The 16,783-nt window shown below is 42.5% G+C and overlaps 1 protein-coding gene across 13 annotated transcripts in view; it reads left to right on the top strand.

The window, feature by feature from the left end:
* Positions 1-16,783, top strand: part of LOC115396290 (protein MTSS 1-like) — a 46,815-nt gene that overhangs the window by 7,559 nt on the left and 22,473 nt on the right. The window lies entirely within an intron of this gene.

The following is a 16,783-nucleotide window of genomic DNA, read 5'->3' as shown; positions in this document are numbered from 1 at the left end:
CTCTCTGGTCATCTGTGTTAATTCTGTATTTGCATGAGAAGGAGTGGGAGAGGGGTAAGACATCCCATCCCTCCCCAGCTCTGACACCTCCAGGCCCGCACCGCGGTATTAATAGGCACTAAGACGGACACACACATTCATCACCTCGCTCAAAGGAACGGGAGGAGAACGAATGGAGCCGAAGAGGGAGAGGCGAGGGAGCGCAGGGATCCTTCACTCCCTCTCTCCCTCTCGCCGTACAACCCACACCGTGTATCTGTTCGCCGTGCAGCAGTGGGATACGGTTCACTGAAGCCCGTTGCATCATTTTTCATCCACTCTTTCATCACTTTCTCCCCCTTGTCCTCCACTTCGGTTCGTGTCTTCGGTTTTGCAGTGTCACGTTACGCTCTTGGTTTTGTGCTCTGCTGCTCGGGCTTTCTTGTGCACCTGAGCTCTTTAGGAGACAGGTCTGGATAATGAGTTGATATATAGCACGGCCTGGAACAGCTTTTATTACAGGTAGATAACCTGTGCACACAGTAGTTGCAGACAATATGAGAGGATGAAATGGCTCATAGTCTGCTTTTTACTGTGCTGTTGAAGGTTTTAAAAAGCATGTTACGCTTATTTAAATATGAGAACAATACTTTATGCCTTTAAGAGTATTTTAAGGCCTTCTGAATTGTTCAAATTCCTAAACAATGCCGCTTGAGGTCGAAGTGCAATAGTTTATTATATTGCTGTTACTATTTTCACGATGCGGTGTATGTGTGTAAAGTCTTGGGATGTGTGCAATGCTGTTCTGCAATTGTTGTGGAGATGTCGTTGTTGTCATTGTGGTTGTCAAGCCGTTTATGGCGCAGCTGCTCAGTCCAAGACAAATTTCCCGAAGTGGGACAATAAAGTATATTGCACTGTTATACAGTTAAGCCTCAAGGTTCTTTTTATTTATTCAGTGTCTGAAGAAAACATCACTTCGGGCTACTGTTTTAATGGCAAGTAGCTGGAAGTGCAGTACAGCTGCAAACGTGTGCACGCTCATGCATACTTTATCTACCTAATGGCTGTCTTCCTGCAGATAGGGTTGTTTGATTTTTCCGAAGTGAATTGGCTCGGCTGCACAGACCAGCGATAACAATGTGTGTTGAGGAGAGAATAAAGCTGATAGTGCAGAGAGATGTTTTGATTTTTAATGTCTGCTAAATCACGGTGGTTTTAGGACACTTACTGGTGGATAGCCTGGAAGTGTTTTTGTCTTTACTCCTAATCCTTAAGTTCTAGCAATATAGCTTTGACTTGGACTGTAGTTTAAATTGGCACAGAGGCACGAAATGTCAAACTGCTTTCAGATCACGCCCCACAACAGACTCGGATATCTCTGAAAATACCGATTTAAAAAAAGAAAAAAAAAAAAGGCTAATTTATCACCAAGGTGAAGTCGCAAACTGCCATCCCCTCAGAGGATTGTTTTACTTTTGTGATGTTTTGTAACAGTCCTCTCTGAGTTGACAGGGCTTTCTACTCAGCGCAGAGATCAGTTTACTGTAGCGTTCATGTCCAAAACAGAAGAGTTCAGCTTATTTTCTCATTTATTCCCAGCCTGTGTGTACATGTTTCAGCGTTAAAGTCAAACATCATTTGTATGTTTTTTGCGTCTACAACAGTCTTTTTTGCTAATTAGCTGGAGGCCACTGAGGCCATGTGTGCACAGAGTAAATGGTGGCTCCTTTATTCATTCTTTTTATCTCCTTCCATCTTGTCCTCCTGTTTGCCTTCAAGTCTTAACTTGATTCTCGCAGCCATCTCCATGGTAATCACAGACATAAGACAGAGCGTGTGTGTGTGTGTGTGTGTGTGTGTGTGTGTGTGTGTGTGTGTGCTTGCATGCTGAGTGATCTAAATGGGTGGATACAACAAACTACAGCTATAAAGGTAACCGTTAATATTATAGTGCACATATTAAAGGTCATTTAGCGGGTTTATTGTGAGAAGCGAGCTTTCAGTTTCCTTTGAAGAAGCCTGTCGTGTGGCAGGGCTGCTTAGATAGCAGCAGTAATGACGGCTCATAAAGATTCGACGGGCTGATCTCTAAGAAGACTTGTGATATTTGACAGAATGAGCCTTTAAAGGTGTTTAAATGGGCGGTTATCAGCAGGGCGGAGTGATTAGGAAACTGAAAGGAGCTTTAGCAGACTTTTAAAACTTTGGACTTCAGCTTTTCAAAACATGTAATTGCTGATGCTGCTATTTGTTGATGCTCCTTACATGCAAATGTTGTTTAAGTTTAAATTTAGCGTTCTGTGTCACATGAATGTAAGACATGAATTGAGCAGCTGACCTCTCCAGGGTGAAACCCGCCTTCACCCACAGGCAGCTGGGACCAGCTCCAGCATCCTGCGATCTAAAGGTCGATAAAGCGTAATGGAAGGATTTAATCCAGCTGTGATGTTTTCATTCCAGTCCTGAAGGAAATTAAGTAATAAATACCTGTTCAAGTTTTGATTGAATCTGTCTGTGGAAGTTACATCAAAAAGACATTTCAAATATTTTTTTTGCATATTCTTTTGCCAAGGTTTTCTGAGAAATAAACAACTATTGACTATATTTTATTACTTAACCTAATGGCTCTTCACATCTTTTCTCAGATTTGGCTACTTTCAGGGAGATGAGTTAGTTTTTCCCTTTCATCCTACCAGATCGATTCCCATGGCATTATTACTGTTGCACAAACTCTCTGAATCATGTGCATTTGCTGTAGAAATGGTCTTCATTATTGTGCTTATTTAAATTTCTCTTGATTCATCATGTGGAGGTGCATTACCTAGTATTTCATATGGCATTAACTCAGGTGACATTCACTCATTTAGCAAATTCACTTGCAGTTTTTCCAAGTAATTCCAATTTTCCTTTATCATGACTTTCAGCTGTAAAGCTCTAAATGTGTCCCTAAAAACTGATGGAGTCGAAAAAGCCTTTTGGTGTTAGCACGAGCGAGTATTCATTACATGAGCTAATCGTTGCGGAGTAGTAAAAACAACTGAGTTCTGGAAGTAATCCAGAGAAATTCTGGAGCTTCAAGTAATTGGCAGCTGCGGTTTGCTGATTTGTTTCGGCTGTTTACACGTTAGGTGGACCGTGCGGAAAGTGCACAGTTAAAGAAGACATAACTATTAGGATCAAAGAGGAAATGTGTTTTGCCAGAATAAACGATGAAAGGTGGAAAAGCTTTCTCCGTTGTTTGGAATTGTTAAGGTTTCACCTTGCCGGTTTACTGCTGAATGAAATCAAACAGCTGGGATGCCATGTGGACAAAGTATGAATTAAAGAAGCAAAAGGAGACTTAAGCTTTCATGCAAATCCCTGTTTTCACTCTGTAGTAGACGCAGAACAAGCACGTACACGAGCGCTGCGTCTTTATGTGAGCATGATGGACTGAATTTCTCTCTTTGTTGTGCTCGGTACACACAGGATTAGGTAAAACCACCTGCTCATGTGTGCTCATATTTGTTGTTTCAGCCTAAAAAAGTGCTTTAGTGAGAGCTTTGGTATCTCCACATGACTGTTGTTTGAACCATCTTTTTCACTCTTCCACTTCAAATTATTTTCTTTTGCAGCAGTAGAAATTAAAAGGTGCTTTTCATACATTCTCTTGCTGTTTTCAGGATTTTTTTTTTCATATAAAATGCATCTTTCTGATGACATATTTTGAGATTTCATCCAGTTGTTTGTTTTTCTGTGCTGTTTACCCTCTTCCATCATCACCGCCTCGACTTATCCGTATGTTTTCAGAGCAGATCTTACATTTTTTCGGGATGGTGTCAACGCTGCTTGGATGGATGTGTCTGTCAGCAGAAACGTTTTCATTGAGTAACCTGAGGAACCTAAGCTTATAATATACATCGGCTTAAAACATCTGCATTACTGTTTGCACGCTCAAGTTGAGAAATCCACAAGAGCACTGTGGCAAACCAAAACATAACCTGAAAATACCCAGTTTATTATATTCCTGGAAAAATAAGGAAGGGGAGACCTTGAAGCATATAGACCCTAGAAAGGGCTTGGATCGGCAGCTACTTTGAATTACATGGGTTTCCAGCTTGGCGCTGCCGGTGTTGATGATGCTTTTGTACTCCTTCTTCACTATCTGCCTTTTTCTCCACTGTTTTCTGTGATCGGTTCGAACAAACACACATCAGGCCACAGTTATTGCACAAGTCGCATTGCAGCGCAGACCTTGAAGCGTGCACGTCTAAGGAGTCTGTTTGATTTGAACTCGTGTCAAACGTTAATAAGTAATCATGTTTTAGGTCAGACTTCAGGTGCTCAGCCATAATAAATAATATCAGTGTCGTGGAAACTTACAAATTAGTTTGTTGGTATGGGATTTTATCAGGAGTATTGGGTAAAAAGTGACCTTCGATTCCTATGTACCTGAAGAATCAGTGCTTGGTTTAAATAAACAACATTAATGTATTCTTTAAGATTTAGCTTTTGAAAATAATGCCTTTACATCTATGCAAGTTGCTTTTGAATAACTTCACTGAAGCCTAGAACAGTTTCTGCCTGTTTGATGGAACTGTATATGGAACATCTTACATAAACAGTCTGACATGCTCATTTCTTTTCAGCAAGTTTTTGTTTTAGTTGCTAAAGCAGTGCTTATCAAGAACCTCTGCATGTTTCAGATGTTTCCTTCTCCAGCAAACTTCACTGTCATGACTTTTTGGGCTTCTGATTCATTTTGAATTTGGGGATCTCTGAAATATGATAAGTTATGCTGTTTGGGGATCTTTATATACAAACAAACCTAGATGTCTTCTGAAGCTTTAGCATACTTCCTTTAGTATTGTAGGTGCATTAGCTATAGAATACCGCAGTTTATATCACAGTTTTCAGGCTATCAAGTGGGATACAGCCAACATGAAGATATCAGCAGGTTTTTTTTTTCTTTTCAGAATTTTTTCCCTCCATATTCTTTCAGTCCAAAACATCCAACTGCGTTGGTCATTGGTGAAGAGTGAGACAAAGACGCATTGAATGCATGAAGAGAGTGCGCGAGCGGGAGAGAAGGAGAGAATGGGCCGATAGAATAAAAATGGCAAAAGAGCAGCTTCTCTGCAGAATAATCCTTCCTCTTGTTCGAGAAGGCGACCAGTTCATTTTCCGGAGCTCCCCTCTGTTCTTCTGTTCTGCGTCATAGTTTCCTTCTGTGCATAATGGCCTTGTGTCGGTGTGTCTGCGGTCTTTTTTTTTAGCCTGTTTGTGGGTTTCTCTGCTACCTCTTTGTGGCATTTCATTCACCCGGTGAGTGTCAGAGTGACAGAGTGAGTGAGTAGCGGCGCTCCGCCGGAGTCGACCACTTTGAAACAGCTGATGCTGCTCAGGCTACATCGAGAGATGATCTCATCCCACACAACCGACGGGACAAAAATTAAAAGTGATGCAATAATTTAACCGTGTTTCAATTCCAGCAATAGCATAACGGTGATTTAGAAGTTAAAAATATCAAAGGATTGTTGTAGTAAATGTGCAATACCACCAGTACTTAAGTTACCGAAACTGCGGTATGTTACTGCCGTGCTGACAGGTGCACCGTGTAAAAAGATTTTTCCACAATAAACTGTTAAGTTCAGTTTGAGGAGAGCCAGTTTTACCACTTTGACTCATAATTAAAGGGTTTGTATGAATCCTCCTTTGGCCCGCTCTTCGATCCCAGAGTCTGACCTTGAAAACCAGCCTGAGAAAGAAAAACAAGAAGAAGAGTCTGACAGTGCGTGCACATTTTCACAGATTCCTGTAAAAAGTACTGGACATTGGTATCTCTGCTGCACATCGTCACACGAGTCCCTTACAACCCCCCCAATTTACAATCGTTGGTTCACTGTAATAAATATATCCAGGGATGTATCACATATGGGTTAGCAGCTGTTGGGGAACTGTCTCTACAAGTAGTGTGAGTGTGTGTGTGCATATAGAGTAGGTGTTAGTGTGTGTCTCGGTGTGTATATTAATCCCAGTGGCCCTGTCAGCAGCTCCAGTGTTTTGTCTGTTTAGACACGTCTGACTCTGTAGACATGAAATAGACACCCTCCACAGAGCTGCATGTAGAAGCCTGTTGAAACCAAAAAGACCATCTAGGAAACACAGTTTGAAGCTGATAATTACTAGAATCCCCCTGCCAGCTATGCCCACTTTTTGTCCCTGAGAAGCCCACATTGTCATTTGAATCTGTTTCCCCATACCTAATAGTTCAGGTCATCATTGTCCAGATATTAGCAAACTGACCAAATTTCACACTCGGACTAACATTCACCATTTAATCTGCATTTGGACGGCCTCTTTTATCCTTTCTGCATTAGCGACTGATCCATCTACACTTATGTTTCCCCCAGTGCCAATCCCTCTGAAGCTGTCTGTACCCGTTTTGTAATTTCCATGAATTACCTAATTGCAATGGGAACCATGTTATTCAGGAGAATCTTTGGGGACACACAGAAGAACAAACAAAGCCAAACACCAGTGGTGTTGACTGGAAGCAGACCAGTGTGTCTGAGTAAGCCGTGGCCTTTGTTAAACTTGAAGGATTTCTGCTGTCTCTGTAGAGGGAAGACAGAGGATTATGGAATTGAAATGCTTATGTTGGGCTGAAGTACATGTCTGCATTGCTAAGTCGCAGATTAAAATATGTGGGAAACTCTTATAATCAGAGCGTGATGACAGATGCGAGTAACAAAAACTACACTGGTTAAGGTTCTAAGTTCTGGTTGTGCTTCTAGAATTCCTGCTTGACTCCAGTTACCACGCAGTGGCTGTGCTCCATCTTTCTGACCTCTATACACCGCCTAGCCTCAGCCCATTGTTTAACCTCTCCCATTAACAACTATGCTGCCCCTCCTTATGGAATAACTTAGCTTCGCCGAGGCCCCCTGTGTCGACAATGAGTTCAGCTCCCAGAAATATCTTCCAGCCGAGAGGTGCACATTTTCTTCTTTAACCTTCATGGGAGTAGTTTATATTTCAACATGGCATGACTACGAAAAATACAAACCTCAAAATATAATAATATGGCCCAAACTCTTGTCACGCTGCTGCGTTTAGCAGCGATCCAGAAGGGATGGGGTTGTAAACCCCAAATGTCTCAGAGGATTTACCTTCTTCTGTTTCCAGTCATCTGGTAATGCAGTTGGTGCCTCTGGGTAGAAGCTGTCACATCTGCTGTCTGTTATCTACACTTGTCACTGGAGGAGTCGCAGATAACACTTGCAAATCATCACTCTTTTTAACCTTGCACTCTGCGGAGATAGTTGGAAGTGATTGAAAGCTTCGAAATGCACCGTATATCTCGTGTGCATGACAAACCAAGGTGAACTAGCATGCACTTAATGTTTGCTGGTAAGGTAAAGCAGTGAAGTCTGTATAGTTAACGGCAGTAATGAGTGGGTGCATCTCACTCAACCTTCTTCAGTCTTTGAATTGCAGAGAACCAAACCGTTCTCATTAAGGAGGGTGGATCGCACCCAGAACGCAGGATTGCCTGCATGTGTTTGTATGTGATTGGGAAACCAAGTGCCTGCGGGTTCATATGTGTACACACAGCTACTCTCAAGTATGTGTGTGTGTGTCTGCGTATATACATGCCCTGGTTGTTTCTCAATGAGGCCTGTGTTTCCTCTCTGTCATTCCTTTTTAACCGAGTGACACTGGGCCGTATAATTACTGTGAACTAGGACACACGTCCAACCTACTTTAAATCAGGTGTAAAGTGATCCAGTTGACTCGGTTCATTTTGGATGGTGGATGCAGATTAATTTTTCTCTTGCGAGGGTCAAGGTTGAATTTCTGACGAAATTATCGTCACGATTCCTTCAAATGCAAGAATCCTGCATTGTCGTTTGCTCATTTCCCTGAGCATGCTCTGTATGCTCTGCCATACAGCAGACCCCCACACCGCTTCGTGGAGCCCTTTCCTCTTTTGCCCCTTTTAGTCTGAGTTCATGCCTTGGCCTCTGTCACACTGGAGCATTAGTGCCTGAACTAACCCGCAGTCTCAATGCCCTCTCTGAGAAGCTTCTGTCCTCTTTTCCAGTTTTCAGCCCAAGACATGCGCTGGCTGTGTACATTTCCTGTCCTCTGTCCAGCGAACAGACCTAGATCCCATCCCCTGCATCGGCTCCGTGCCTCTCAATCCATCCTCTGTTCTCTTCAGTTCACCCCGACCCCATCCTGGGAATCTTACAGATCACTGCAGCCGGCAAATACATCAGTTAATGGGTCAAATACACTGACACAAGCAAAGACTAATTTGAACTTGCACAGGCCTGTGCGCACATGCATGCGAATGCACGCACAACTCACGAGGTGACCGACGAACATAAACTGACTCTCATGATGTTATCCTTGTCTGAGACTCAGAGGGAATCAATTTCTCATGCTGGTTTATGGGTCAGATTCTTAACAGGCAATGTGAACTGCATTAACATAGAAAAACACATAAGATTTTCTGCAAATATACCAAAAATTATCAATATCGGTGGTTTGAGTCTAACTCTGAGACTCTGGGGTTGAAGTTGACCTGGTGGTGAGGGTAAATGATCTAAACGTATGTAGAGATTGTGTGTTATGGTGTGTTTTAGACACACATGAGAGTAGTACGCCTTATTGAAGCCGAATACCAGAGAATCATCTGCACACTTGCCTGTGCGTGCAGGCAGTGTGTGTCCACACAAGTGTTTGTGGGTGTTAGCCATGTTTGCTCTCTGGTTTTGTTTAAACATAAACCCGGTTAGACCAGTGAGCTCTTGAGTTTGGAACATCTGACATGCATGCAAAGCCAAATTCAAAACACATTTCTCTGGCAAATGAACCTCGGTCTTGTGTCTCTCTGAGTTGAGTTGATTTGATAGTTACTTATTAGCCAAGCTGCTGAATTTATGGCCTCTGTTGGTGGAAAATACGTTGTTTTCTCATCAGTGTAGTTCTTAAAAGAGGTACAGAAATGATAGGCAAAGGACATGTATTTAAATGTAATTATAAATTGAATGATTGGCAGTTCATCTCATCTATTTGCACTCCAGAATGACACACTGACCGAACGAGCAAGTCGATAAAAGACTCCAAATGTCCCTTATAACCTGACCAAAACAATCTGTAGTTCTTGTTGTGTTGTATTTATCAGGTTTTACTCTGATAACTTGACCTTTTGTTAAACCTGACTTTGTTTTCATCACTACACGTTGTCTCTAATGAGTCATTGTCTGCGTCAAAGCATCAGTAATTGCACACTTTAATCCTATCAGTTTTTATCACAAAGGTTTTATCAGTGGATCTTGGTAAAGAGATCGCAGAAAGCTTTTCTTCCCTTTGTCTGGATGTGAGTCACTTGCATCTGTCCGCCGTGTGTCTACGTTTGTTTATCTAAAGCCTCTGGCGTGTGTGTGTGTGTGTGTGTGTCTTTGTGTCTAGTTCCCAAGTGCATGTGTTACTGCAGCTATTTTTAGGTTTTGGCGTTTTTAAATGGGTAACATTAACACCGGACTTCATCCCAGCGGCCAGGCCGTGAACCAACACAGCCTACCTTTGTTCTCACACACATACACACACAGACTCATGCTGTGTGTCATAATACTAAATGGTGAAGTTGGCACTCGGCACAGAGCCCTCTCATGTCTTGGTTAGCCCAAATATTTAAAGTGAGGGGTGATAGCCTGGCCCACGAAAATTTAGATCTGCAGATTTTCCTCTGAAGAAACCTTGGAAGTTTGTCGTGCAGCCTAAATAACGTGTTGTTGATAGAACAACATGTCATAGGAGAAAATAGCAGCTTGTTGGACGTCTGCAAAGATAAACTGTAACACATCCCGAGACAAATACAAGTTTTTTGGGTTTATTAAACTGCTTCCCATTTATATTTGATAATATTTGCAAGAGACAAAGAAAATTGGAATTGTAGGAGTAGTTCTTGAATATATCTGCCTATTTGAGCCTCTTATTTGTTCTATTTTCTTGTTGTTCTCTCGTGTGCGTCTACGACCTCTCCTCCTGTGTGTCCAGGCTGTCGAGGCCAGGTGTGTACACAGCCGGTTTGTGACAGCAACACCAAACCGCTTTGTGATTATCACTGGGGACTTTCTCTGCTGTTAAAACTCCCCTCAAGGACAAAGACACAGATCAATGACGTCAGAGGCGGAGGGCAGAAAGAGCCAAGTCATGGAGGGTAGTGGCAGAATCAAAACGAGCTTGTGAGCTTAAACCGTCCTGCCCTTCTTGTATCACACTTAAGGATAAAGCGCAATAGTCACACATTGGTGTCACAACAAATAATGGTGACACACGTGCGCAGCGGGGTACCGTCACCGGCCTGCTGCTGTGCGGTGAAGCCGGTGGGCCATCTGTTGTGATGTGAACAGTAAAGGTGAACTTGGACTGCGTGCCTCTTTCCGTCTCCGACTTGAAAAATTGTCTTAGGATGGATAAGTAGGCTACTGAAATCGCACAAAACGTTGCATATATTTGCATAAATATAATGCTTTGTTAGTGTTTTTGAAGTTAAGACAACAAACTTGTCAGGGGCTGATAGATGGGTAAATAACAGTTAAGTTTTGTCAGTCGGTGTTAGTCAGAGGGTTGATTCAGTGCGCTTTGACCGTCTGAATTATTCCCCCATCGTCCAGCAGATACTGCATGAAACACTGAATGAATGAGTGTGTTTGTGTGGAGCGCACACTTGGGCGGTGGATGGATGTGGGGTGACACCGGGGTGGAGAAAGTCCCCTCGCCAACTCTTTGACACTAAAATTGGAGGGGGAGCTCTTAGACATGCACACGAGCTCACACTAGCTCTCAGACACACACACACTCTATACATGCAACGGCTCAGACACACACATGATAGATGTAATCTGGTGGTCATTATGGCAAACAAGGCAGTGTTGTGTTGCGCTGACAAACAGCTCAGTCTCTCTGGTGTGTCTCTGGTTTAAATTATGGCCAGCATCTCAAAGACCGGAGGCCTCTCGCTCTTTCTCCCCACAGGAAAAAGAAAGGTCACAGACACATTCACATACTGAGTGCTGAAGGTGAAAAGCCAAATATTGTGGAATATTTGGTGTTATTTGTGACACACTCAGCTTTAAGCACCAACTTGACAGTTTTATTTCTGTCATTGTTACTTTTAAATTGAATTTGCATTTAACATGTTTATATTGTGTCATGTAATCAAGCTCATGTTCATATATTTGTTACCACAAATCACATGACAGAAATTCAGTGTATTTAGGGAACATGGTCAAGAAGAGCTACTGAAGTTCAAACCAAGTGTGAGAATTGAGACAAGTTAAATCAAGTTAAATTGGCGTGCCGTGGCTGTCGGTGCTAAACAAGCTGGTCTGAGTGTTTCACAAACTGCTGATCTGTTGGGATTTTCACACCCAACCATCTCCAGGGATTACACAGAGTGGCCTGAAAAAGAGAAAATATCCAGTTTCTCTGGGCAAGCATTCCAGAGGTCAAAGAATGGTCAGACTAGTTTGAGATTACAGAAAGGCCACAGTAATGCAAAAATAAATAAATAAATAAAAGCAACACACAGACTCGGCGCAACCAAGATGTGCAGAAGACCACCTCTGACCACGCAAGATCTCAAACAGGCCTTGACGCTGATGGGTGACAGCAGCAGAAGATCACACTGGATGTCACTCCTTAGAAAAAATGGCTGCACAGGCTCACCAAAATTGATCAGCAGAAGACAAACATAAAAACGTGGACTCATCCTTCCTTGGACCAGTGGTCCAAGCTGCTGCTGGGGGTGTAATGGTGTTCTTGGCACACGTTTGGTCTCTTAGTATCAATTGAATATTATTCCAACAGCTTTTCTGTCCCTTAATGACCACAGTGTACCATCATTTAAAGACTAGTATCAGCAGAAAGCATTTATCATCTCAAACAACCACTGGAGCATAGGGAGAAGAGATATCAAAGATAAATTTGCAGTAAATGCGTGGGGCTGGCATGTGAATATGGATGACCATCTCTGAGGAATGCTGAATTACTCTTTATGTTTAAGAAGCAATGTGAGGATATTTCAGGAGATTTGATGTCCTCAATTTATACTAAGCCACAGATAATATACCGATTATTATTGTTATCTGAGGAATGTCAACAGTTCTGATGGGACAGCGTGTTTTACATTTGACATCTAATTAGCTGTTGAGGGCTCAGCAGGGCAGATTAGAAGATCCAGTGAAAATGAGTTGTATGTGATCCCGCATTTGACCTCACTTGACCTGAATAAATGGCTCTTTCAGAGAAACCATTCATATGCGTAAACACCACATTACTACGGTTGTAATTCAGATACTTTAAAGTAATATGATGTTGTTTGTTAAGACTGGGTGTAAACGTATCTTCAGTTTGAGGACATGTGTCTACAAAGTCTAAAATGACTCTCATAAATGTACCTTCTCCACCCTCAATACTGGAGTTACCTGTATTTTTCTGTGATTGATAGATGAGTGCTGAAACGAAGATCGGCCCTTCATTGTTTGTGAACTTATGATTATATTGAAGTTTGAGCGTGTCCTGTGTTCACGGCAGCAGCACCTGTAATTTCATGTCTGTCAATCACGTGCACGTTGATAGCACTGTTAAGAATTACCGATCTGAACTTTAGTCACAGTACAAAACAGACATGACTCAGACCTGAGGTTATTCTGACAGGCGTATGGAAATGTGAACCTCTGTCCTCTTATTATTAATGAATAACTGCGGCTTCAGACGTTTTCCATGTTCAGACCGCATGCCGACAACATATTGTGTCTCGTTTGGAGGGAAGGATTCTGACACAGTGTTGACTTTGACCTTTTTCTGTATTTCTTTCTTTTTAGGTTGCAGTTACCGTTGCTGCTTCACTCTTCTGCATACCATAAATACCCAACCAGAGAGGAGCAATGAATGTAGTTCATTGGTAGAGGTCCCAGTAAATCCTTTCTGTCAGTGGAATGTGTGTCAGACCAGAAAGGAAGATTAGAGAAAAAGTGGGGCACCAAAGCCCAGAAAAGAGCAAGAGTGGGCTCTGGGGTAATCTATTCTCTCTCATTCACTCTCTGGGTCTCTTTATCTCTCTCTCTCTCTTTGGTCATCTGATGACATGCTTAAATCCCCTCATTGGTGGCTTTAATTGGTCAGATTCTGGGCAGCAGATGTATAGCTGCTGTTGAGCTGTTACCGTGCTGTGGAGAGGGAAATGCAGGCTATCAGTGAACGAGTCCTCTGGTTGTATTTGTGCAGCTGTTGTTATTATTAGTTTTTGCATCGTATTAGATGCAGAAATGTGATGGAATTTGTGGTACACTCTATGAGAGGTTCCCCAAAGCTTCTCAAGTGTAAGGATTTGTGTTCATCCACCAGTATATGGTGATTCAGTTAAGCCCTTACAGATTATAATCTGTATTACCACATCTATACCATTTCCAACAAGCGAGATACTCCCTCCAGCCAGTTGCCCATTGAGGTAGTTTTAGCTGTATACATGAAGCTTCAAAGTAAAAATGCAGTTCTCTTGTTGCTAATTCACGCTGTGAAATCAATGGCGGCGACACTTGCAAGGATACACTGAGATGCTATGTTATCGTCACATACTTTCCCATGGGACATTCTTGCCTCGTCTTTGAGCATTTATTTTCGTCTTGACTTTGACCGCTAATTGAACTAGCCAACTGCTTACGGGCAGGATTAACTTGTGCACCGTGTTAACATTATGGCGCTGGCTTGCTTACTTTCACTGAGACTTCAGATATTAGCGGTGGGACGAGGAGTTGTGGACAGTACAGAGCAAAAACAAAGGAGAGAGACAGCTGAAACAGAGCACATGAAAACTAGTGTGTACTGTGAAGAACAAGATCAGAGAGATAACTGCTTCAAAGTTGAAATCAAAGGCATACAGTCAAAAGGTTGACCTACATTCGCACTGCGATCCTCTGCAGAAAGCCAACATGTGCAGTAATGACGCCTCACTGTAAGAATACAGCGAGCCAGTTAGCATAAATTTGCATGTCAAGTTTGCCTGGAGACAGTTTGGTATTAGGGGATGCCTTTTAAGAGACCACCCTCATACTGGTGTTTGTGAAGCTTGTGAAATCCACCTATCACTGTCGTGCTTCTTCAAATAGTTTTCTGTGTTTCAGTTTGAGAATTTTTTTTTTTTTTTTTGTCTTCTTCATTATAGTTTTCAGCAATTCAAACATCTGGTCCATTGTGTTCTGGTAAGGTGGCTGCATTTGGTCATAAATCATTCTGTGATCGTCTTATTTTATTGTCCTAAAGTCCTGTAGCTACTGAAATCTCTCTGACAGCTCTGAAGTTTAAAGCCATGGGAGTTATTTAGTAATCTATCATTTTAAGTCAGGGTTTTTCAACAATTGTGACACAACGTGCAAGACGATAAATTACCCACATGGCAAACCACTGAAAGTAAGAGGAAAAAGGATGGCGGCATTTTGTAGGCAAGAGCGACGCACTCTTGTTATCTTAATTGGTTCCCATCCGTTGCCTCAGTATCCATTCATAGCGCAGTACTGTGAGATAGTAGCGGTGAAAGGCAAAGAATAACATGGGGAGGGAGGTGGAGATACAGTCGCTTCGTAGCATCCCAATGAGAAAACGGGAGACACAGAGTGCAATGAGTGCATCTGTCAGCTACCTTTTCTTGTTTATCTGTAGCTTGAAGACCTCGTTAGCATTCACGCTGCAGATCCACACAAAGGTGGCATACTGTCACACTCAAATGGCCTCAATTTGTCCTCACCACAGTTCACACACATTTACTTTACCTTCTGCTGTTTTTTTTCTGCTGTATATGTTGTATTTATTGGATGTGTTTGCCTTCTGGTTGGCACACTGACACACTTCCCCACAAATCCAGGTTCAGTTTCGCTGTTTTGCATTCACATATTCAAATGGTATTCAAATCAGCACCACAAACATCACTCCAAAGTAATTCTGCTGTGCTTTTTTCACTTTTCACACTCGCGGTGAGATAGCTGAACAGAGTGAGGAAGGACAGGATAGTGACAAAAATTAGAACAGATGAGTGGGAAGTAGAAGATAAAACATGGTGACAAATGACAGGGAGGGAGGAGACGGATCCCCTCGAGGATACGAGAAGATAGCAGATAAAGCACGGCTTTTGGGCTTTTGGAGAGGGAAGCACTGTGAAGGAGGGAAGGGTGACGAGAGACTCATGAATTACTATTCAGCATGCATTCCACTGCATTGCAGTGGCACACTGACACGCATTCACTACATAAAGTACAGTTTACACTCGGGTGCATCTTTCCTCTAGTTTTTTTTTTTTTTTTTCTTCTCAGAATAGGAAACATAATGCGTTTCAGTGAGGAGAGCATGTAGACCACTGCCTGTTCAGATGGGTATTGTGAGTAACCTCCACATTCAGCTGTCCTTCACAGATGATGCTCAGAGGTCAGGCAGCAGTTGTTTTGGTGCCACATTTGACTGTGATGCCCCGGCAGGCAGCATCATGACTCCCACCAGAGGTGATTTCTATCCTTTTATCTCTCAAGTCAACGAGGGAAGAAGAATGAAAACAGACTGTTAAAATGTGACTCAGTGGTTGATGGTTTTTCTGTATGATGTGATTTAGGTTCAAGATGGTTAGTTCAGAGTTGACTCAGAGGGTTTTGTTACTTGCACTAGTGCTGATAGTCTTTATTCTCTCTCATCTCTTTGGAATCTTTTCTTTGTCAGCACTTTCCAGGATGAATTTTTCAGTTTTCGCCAGCAGCCACAGAGTCCTTATTGCTGACTAAAAGCAGAACTTTGATGTTTTACCACAGATGTTTCAAAATGAAAAGTGCATTAGCATTTGCAGACTTTTATGACTAATAAACAGTTGAATCAGTTGGTTTAGAGTTGTGTTCTTGCTGTAAAATCTGCAGCGTCTCCCCCACGACACACACCTCTTTTTTTCAACTTTAGCTCAGACAGTTTAAAGGCTCATAACGCATTTAAATCATTTCTACACAATCTGAAAATAGTGCCCATCCTTCCCCTTATCCTCTCGATCCTCTTTCTTCATTCCTCTCGATCCTCTCCCATTCCTTCTGCCATGCATTGGGCTGACAGCTGCTTGGAGCTGCAGTCAGACAGTCCAGGGTTTTTCCTGTGTCAGCAGTGGTCACACTGCAGCAGGTGTGTGTGTGTATGTGTGTGTATATGCTCGCTCACATGTTGTATATGTCGGTGCTCATTGAGTCGAGACTTGCTGACTGTCGAGTGTGAGTTTGTGTGTGTGGGTCGGCAACGAAAGACAGACAAGCCGTCTGTCTGTCAGCAGCTATTGATGAATGAAGAGATGAGTTTGGATCCCGAAGAGGCCGCACCACATCCACGATTACAAGAGACTGTTTGAAGCTCTTGACCTTGGAGATAATCCATGCACATTACCTTGCCTAACCCTTCTATCAAGTCCAATTAATAGGGTACATTTTTGATTTGTTTATTTCATGGACTGATTATATAATTTGAACCAGTCACTGATGTTTTTCTTGCCACTTCGATTACCATATTTATCAAACCTCATACAAGCTCACAAGCAGTCACTTTGTTAATCATTTATAGAGAAAAGTCATCGGATCCCGACAGCAGGCTCCCCAGACTGACACAGTCCCCGAATCGGTGAATGAAATGTTAGCCTGTATCTGCACTGTGTGGGTGGCTCCATCTGGGCATGCCAACTGCTCTGTTGAGACTGTGTGTCCGCCTTCATGTGTGTCAGGAGCCATGTGTC

This window comes from Salarias fasciatus, chromosome 11, assembly GCF_902148845.1.
Source record: "Salarias fasciatus chromosome 11, fSalaFa1.1, whole genome shotgun sequence".
NCBI lineage: Eukaryota > Metazoa > Chordata > Actinopteri > Blenniiformes > Blenniidae > Salarias > Salarias fasciatus.
This window is presented reverse-complemented; position numbering and strand designations above follow the sequence as displayed.